Source organism: Leuresthes tenuis, unplaced genomic scaffold (genome assembly GCF_036924035.1).
Source record: "Leuresthes tenuis unplaced genomic scaffold, fLeuTen1.0.hap1 SCAF_22, whole genome shotgun sequence".
In the NCBI taxonomy this organism is placed as follows: Eukaryota; Metazoa; Chordata; class Actinopteri; order Atheriniformes; family Atherinopsidae; genus Leuresthes; species Leuresthes tenuis.
In genome coordinates this window covers 13,936,871-13,944,069 of record NW_027325376.1, presented here as the reverse complement: position 1 = coordinate 13,944,069, position 7,199 = coordinate 13,936,871, and the positions used below count along the sequence as shown (strand labels likewise).

Here is a 7,199-nt window from a genome sequence, read left to right as displayed (position 1 = left end):
AGTTGACTGGACTTCGATTTGGCCTTTCAGCTTTTGCTGCTTATAGCATCTTGCATCATGACATCACCGTCCAAGTGCTTGTAGATCATAATACTTTCGTACTGACTTACATTTCTAATTTTAAAGGGAATTTTTTTCATACACATTTCCTGTATGACTCACCTTCTGTAACTACCTTGAGTTGTGTGCATATTTCTTTTCATCATATTTTGATATTCAGTCACCAGTTACAACCATTTGTAGATAATGGCGGCTGATTGTTTCACTGATATTTGTACATTTTCTCAATAGATTACAATGAATCCAAGAAGAAATAGCCTCATATTGCAAATTCCCAACAAACAAGGAGAAAAAGAAATTAAAGTAAAGACATTTGGAAACCATCCAAACCACTGTTATTTCATGTGCAAACAACAAATAAAGGGAGACAGACTGGAAAGTCACATTGGATTGGGTAATTTCATCATTTCAGTTTAGAAATTCAAACTATATATTTATATATATATCATCTGTTGAAAACACCTGTAAACAGCTGGAGCAGACTGAAAACAAACATATACATATACATATACAAAGGTGTACGCCTTTAGGGATCAGAAGCACTCTCGTAATCAGCCTCTAGGGGTCACTGTTGTAATGTTCAGAATTATGTTTGATGGGAGCCCGAGTCTCACCAGTTCATCTTGAAACTGGAAGGAAAATAAAGTAGAAAAAAGAGTAGTGAGATACAATCAGTGCAACATTATAAACACAACTTTAATGTTTTTATTCAAATTATTATTTTTTTTTCTCTAACCAGTTTGGCTGTTTTGCAATTGCTATCTTTAGTGTAGCAGTATATACAGATACTGACCACTTGAAGGACGGCGTCAGTGGGATCCAGTGTGGTAGAGATCTTCATTCTGAGCACGACAACAACTAGGAAGAAAAGCGAGTCAGCATTACAATGCAGGCTGGAAGAGTTTACATAACAGGTCTTTTACAGGACTTTTGAGAAACTACAGATTTTGCTGCATTTGTATCTATCATCTACATCCAAAAGCTGATATGGGCATGGAAACTAAGCCATTAAAATGTGGACAAAGAGCTGGGTTTTTTTTTGCTTATAACATCTGCTGTGTTTTTTGTACATTGCAATCTCCTTGGTTTAATCTCAGAAAATGCTCCTATCTTCCTTTGTTTATGTTGATTATATGGCAGATCCAACCAAGATAGTGCTGGTGCTAACCTTGCTAACAGGATTTATTTACGTTTGCATATAAATGTGCAATTACTCACCAACTATAGTAAGGAACAGCAAGATAATATGACATTACTGTTGTATTGGACTGAAAAGCTTTTCCCAGACATAATATGATTAAGGTGCTTAGCCTTAAATGCAATGCTCTTTTTCTAATTACTTTTTTCTGATGACTGTGTAAGACCTATAACATCAGTTCAAAGCCACCTGTTGGTCTCAGTTAAGCAAAAGACCCATATGTAGAATAAATAATATAAAAAAGTCTCTTTTGTTATGTTTACTTGTGCTTGAGGCAGGTGTTGAGGAAACTGAAGTTGTAGGTGGAGTCATGGTTGTTGTAGTAGCAGGTGGAGTTGTGGTTGTAGTTGTAGGGGCAGTTGTGGTTGGTGTAGCTGTAGTAGTAGTCATGGTTGGAACTTGTGTGGTTGTTGTAGAAGGTGCAGCTATAGATAGAATTGCACAGACATAGTGTTCTTTTTCTGACAACTATGGAGCAACTTTAACATCAATTCAAAACCAACTATTGGTCTCAGTTTAGGCAAAACACCCATATGCAGAATAAATATTGTGAAAAATCATCTATATTAACACTTACTTGCGCTTGAGGCAGGTGTTGAGGAAACTGTTGTAGATGGAGTTTGTGTGGTTGTTGTAGTTGTAGTTGGTGCCACTGTAGTAGTGGTCATGGTTGAAAGCTGTGTGGTTGTTGTAGTTGGTGCAGCTGTAGTAGAGGTCGTGGTTGGAAGCTGTGTGGTTGTTGTAGTTGGTGCAGCTGTAGTAGTGGTCGTGGTTGGAAGCTGTGTGGTTGTTGTAGTTGGTGCAGCTGTAGTAGTGGTCGTGGTTGGAAGCTGTGTGGTTGTTGTAGTTGGTGCAGCTGTGGTAGTGGTCATGGTTGGAAGCTGTGTGGTTGTTGTAGTTGGTGCAGCTGTAGTAGTGGTCATGGTTGGAAGCTGTGTGGTTGTTGTAGTTGGTGCAGCTGTAGTAGAGGTCGTGGTTGGAAGCTGTGTGGTTGTTGTAGTTGGTGCAGCTGTAGCAGTGGTCGAGGTTGAAAGCTGTGTGGTTGTTGTAGTTGGTGCAGCTGTAGTAGTGGTCATGGTTGGAAGCTGTGTGGTTGTTGTAGTTGGTGCAGCTGTAGTAGAGGTCGTGGTTGGAACTTGTGTGGTTGTTGTAGTTGGTGCAGCTGTAGTAGTGGTCGTGGTTGAAAGCTGTGTGGTTGTTGTAGTTGGTGCAGCTTTAGTAGTGGTCGTGGTTGGAAGTTGTGTGGTTGTTGTAGTTGGTGCAGCTGTAGTAGTGGTCGTGGTTGGAAGTTGTGTGGTTGTTGTAGTTGGTGCAGCTGTGGTAGTGGTCATGGTTGGAAGCTGTGTGGTTGTTGTAGTTGGTGCAGCTGTAGTAGTGGTCGTGGTTGGAAGCTGTGTGGTTGTTGTAGTTGGTGCAGCTGTAGTAGTGGTCATGGTTGGAAGCTGTGTGGTTGTTGTAGTTGGTGCAGCTGTAGCAGTGGTCGAGGTTGGAACTTTTGTGGTTGTTGGGCCTGTAAACATAAGTAACCATAAACAACAGATGCTGCAGGAACACCACCAATAGGACTTTTAAGCATAACAAATTAGATCAAGCAAGGATTGCACTCACTGTTTCCAACCGTTACAATGACACATCGAATCTCAGAATGATGTAGAGTGAAATTGGCTGTTGTAGTTGGTGCAGCTGTAGTAGAGGTCGTGGTTGGAAGCTGTGTGGTTGTTGTAGTTGGTGCAGCTGTAGTAGAGGTCGTGGTTGGAAGCTGTGTGGTTGTTGTAGTTGGTGCAGTTGTAGTAGAGGTTGTGGTTGGAAGCTGTGTGGTTGTTGTAGTTGGTGCAGTTGTAGTAGAGGTCGTGGTTGGAAGCTGTGTGGTTGTTGTAGTTGGTGCAGCTGTAGTAGAGGTCGTGGTTGGAAGCTGTGTGGTTGTTGTAGTTGGTGCAGCTGTAGCAGGGGTCGTGGTTGGAAGCTGTGTGGTTGTTGTAGTTGGTGCAGCTGTAGCAGGGGTCGTGGTTGGAAGCTGCGTGGTTGTTGTAGTTGGTGCGGCTGTAGTAGTGGTGGTGGTTGTAATTTGTGTGGTTGTTGTAGTTGGTGCAGCTGTAGTAGTGGTCGTGGTTGGAAGCTGCGTGGTTGTTGTAGTTGGTGCAGCTGTAGTAGAGGTCGTGGTTGGAAGCTGCGTGGTTGTTGTAGTTGGTGCGGCTGTAGTAGTGGTGGTGGTTGTAATTTGTGTGGTTGTTGTAGTTGGTGCAGCTGTAGTAGCGGTTGTGGTTGGAAGCTGTGTGGTTGTTGTAGTTGGTGCAGCTGTAGTAGCGGTCGTGGTTGGAAGCTGTGTGGTTGTTGTAGTTGGTGCCGCTGTAGTAGAGGTCGTGGCTGGAAGCTGTGTGGTTGTTGTAGTTGGTGCAGCTGTAGTAGTGGTCGTGGTTGGAAGCTGTGTGGTTGTTGTAGTTGGTGCAGCTGTAGTAGAGGTCGTGGTTGGAAGCTGTGTGGTTGTTGTAGTTGGTGCAGCTGTAGTAGTGGTGGTGGTTGGAAGCTGTGTGGTTGTTGTAGTTGGTGCAGCTGTAGTAGCGGTCGTTGTTGGAAGCTGTGTGGTTGTTGTAGTTGGTGCCGCTGTAGTAGTGGTGGTGGTTGTAATTTGTGTGGTTGTTGTAGTTGGTGCAGCTGTAGTAGCGGTCGTGGTTGGAAGCTGTGTGGTTGTTGTGGTTGTCGTAGTTGGTGCAGCTGTAGTAGTGGTCGTGGTTGGAATTTGTGTGGTTGTTGTAGTTGGTGCAGCTGTAGTAGAGGTCGTGGTTGGAAGCTGTGTGGTTGTTGTAGTTGGTGCAGCTGTAGTAGCAGTGGTTGTTGGAAGCTGTGTGGTTGTTGTAGTTGGTGAAGCTGTAGTAGTGGTGGTGGTTGTAATTTGTGTGGTTGTTGTAGTTGGTGCAGCTGTAGTAGCGGTCGTGGTTGGAAGCTGTGTGGTTGTTGTGGTTGTTGTAGTTGGTGCAGCTGTAGTAGCGGTCGTTGTTGGAAGCTGTGTGGTTGTTGTAGTTGGTGCAGCTGTAGTATTAGTGGTGGTTGTAATTTGTGTGGTTGTTGCAGTTGGTGCAGCTGTAGTAGCGGTCGTTGTTGGAAGCTGTGTGGTTGTTGTAGTTGGTGCAGCTGTAGTAGCGGTCGTGGTTGGAAGCTGTGTGGTTGTTGTAGTTGGTGCAGCTGTAGTAGTGGTGGTGGTTGTAATTTGTGTGGTTGTTGCAGTTGGTGCAGCTGTAGTAGCGGTGGTGGTTGGAAGCTGTGTGGTTGTTGTAGTTGGTGCAGTTGTAGTAGCGGTGGTGGTTGGAAGCTGTGTGGTTGTTGTAGTTGGTGCAGCTGTAGTAGCGGTGGTGGTTGGAACTTGTGTGGTTGTCGTAGTTGGTGCAGCTGTAGTAGCGGTCGTGGTTTGAAGCTGTGTGGTTGTCGTAGTTGGTGCAGCTGTAGTAGTGGTCGTGGTTGGAACTTGTGTGGTTGTCGTAGTTGGTGCAGCTGTAGTAGCGGTCGTGGTTTGAAGCTGTGTGGTTGTTGTAGTTGGTGCAGCTGTAGTAGCGGTGGTGGTTGGAAGCTGTGTGGTTGTTGTAGTTGGTGCAGCTGTAGTAGAGGTCGTGGTTGGAAGCTGTGTGGTTGTTGTAGTTGGTGCAGCTGTAGTAGCGGTGGTGGTTGGAAGCTGTGTGGTTGTTGTAGTTGGTGCAGCTGTAGTAATGGTCGTGGTTGGAACTTGTGTGGTTGTTGTAGTTGGTGCAGTTGTAGTAGCTGTGGTGGTTGGTAGCTGTGTGGTTGTTGTAGTTGGTGCAGCTGTAGTAGTGGTCGTGGTTGGAACTTGTGTGGTTGTTGTAGTTGGTGCAGCTGTAGTAGAGGTCGTGGTTGGAAGCTGTGTGGTTGTTGTAGTTGGTGCAGCTGTAGTAGTGGTCGTGGTTGGAACTTGTGTGGTTGTTGTAGTTGGTGCAGTTGTAGTAGCGGTGGTGGTTGGAAGCTGTGTGGTTGTTGTAGTTGGTGCAGCTGTAGTAGCGGTGGTGGTTGGAAGCTGTGTGGTTGTTGTAGTTGGTGCAGCTGTAGTAATGGTCGTGGTTGGAACTTGTGTGGTTGTTGTAGTTGGTGCAGTTGTAGTAGCTGTGGTGGTTGGTAGCTGTGTGGTTGTTGTAGTTGGTGCAGCTGTAGTAGCGGTCGTGGTTTGAAGCTGTGTGGTTGTCGTAGTTGGTGCAGCTGTAGTAGTGGTCGTGGTTGGAACTTGTGTGGTTGTTGTAGTTGGTGCAGCTGTAGTAGAGGTCGTGGTTGGAAGCTGTGTGGTTGTTGTAGTTGGTGCAGCTGTAGTAGTGGTCGTGGTTGGAACTTGTGTGGTTGTTGTAGTTGGTGCAGTTGTAGTAGCGGTGGTGGTTGGAAGCTGTGTGGTTGTTGTAGTTGGTGCAGCTGTAGTAGCGGTGGTGGTTGGAAGCTGTGTGGTTGTTGTAGTTGGTGCAGCTGTAGTAATGGTCGTGGTTGGAACTTGTGTGGTTGTTGTAGTTGGTGCAGTTGTAGTAGCTGTGGTGGTTGGTAGCTGTGTGGTTGTCGTAGTTGGTGCAGCTGTAGTAGCGGTCGTGGTTTGAAGCTGTGTGGTTGTTGTAGTTGGTGCAGCTGTAGTAGTGGTCGTGGTTGAAAGCTGTGTGGTTGTCGTAGTTGGTGCAGCTGTAGTAGCTGTGGTGGTTGGTAGCTGTGTGGTTGTTGTAGTTGGTGCAGCTGTAGTAGCGGTGGTGGTTGGAAGCTGTGTGGTTGTTGTAGTTGGTGCAGCTGTAGTAGTGGTCGTGGTTGGAACTTGTGTGGTTGTTGTAGTTGGTGCAGCTGTAGTAGAGGTCGTGGTTGGAAGCTGTGTGGTTGTTGTAGTTGGTGCAGCTGTAGTAGAGGTCGTGGTGGGAAGCTGTGTGGTTGTTGTAGCTGGTGCAACTGTAGTAGTGGTCGTGGTTGGAAGCTGTGTGGTTGTTGTAGCTGGTGCAGCTGTAGTAGAGGTCGTGGTGGGAAGCTGTGTGGTTGTTGTAGTTGGTGCAGCTGTAGTAGAGGTCGTGGTGGGAAGCTGTGTGGTTGTTGTAGCTGGTGCAACTGTAGTAGTGGTCGTGGTTGGAAGCTGTGTGGTTGTTGTAGCTGGTGCAGCTGTAGTAGAGGTCGTGGTGGGAAGCTGTGTGGTTGTTGTAGTTGGTGCAGCTGTAGTAGTGGTCGTGGTTTGAACTTGTGTGGTTGTCGTAGTTGGTGCAGCTGTAGTAGAGGTTGTGGTTGGAAGCTGTGTGGTTGTTGTAGTTGGTGCAGCTGTAGTAGTGGTCAGGGTTGGAATTTGTGTGGTTGTTGTAGTTGGTGCAGCTGTAGATATAGTTACCGAGACATAATGTTATTGTGATTAATGTGCTTAGCCTTCAGTGCAAAGCTTTTTTTCTGACAAATATGAAGCAACTATAACATCAATTCAAAGCCATCTATCTTTCTCAGTTAAAGCAAAACACCCATATGCAGAATAAATAACTGGGACTGGATAGTGTAATGGTAAGATATCTATCTTTCATGTGGGTTACATGGGTTTCAATCCCCTGCATGAATAGTACTTCCTCCAGTAGGGGTCCTTAGGCAAGACCCCCTTACCCTAACTACCCACGAGCGTAAGTCGCTTTGCGTAAAACCATCTGCTAAATGCATTAACATAAAACATCATGTTTTGTCATACTTACTTGTGCTTGAGGAAGGGGTTGAGGAAACTGTAGTTGTAGGTGGTGTCATGGTTGTTGTAGTTGTAGGAGGAGTAGTGGTTGTTGTAGTTGAGTCACTCCCCTCACTGTAAGGTGTGATAGAGCTGTTATGAAGCTTGGGTTTACAATTGGCCATAAATTAAAAGACAGATTATGCCAATTCCAAAAAAGTTGGGACATTTTATGACTTGAAATGATTTTCATGTTCTATTGTGAAAACCAATATAAATATTTGATAT

General features: G+C 45.4%; 1 long non-coding RNA gene across 1 annotated transcript; it reads right to left on the bottom strand.

Annotated features, from left to right (window-relative positions):
• Positions 1 to 2,504: 2,504 nt before the first annotated feature.
• On the bottom strand, positions 2,505 to 7,031 carry LOC140282215 (uncharacterized). Its single transcript, XR_011909823.1, has 2 exons — positions 6,943 to 7,031; positions 2,505 to 2,573 (listed from the first exon to the last, which is right to left on the bottom strand). It is a non-coding gene; the product is annotated as an uncharacterized lncRNA (long non-coding RNA).
• Positions 7,032 to 7,199: the final 168 nt, after the last annotated feature.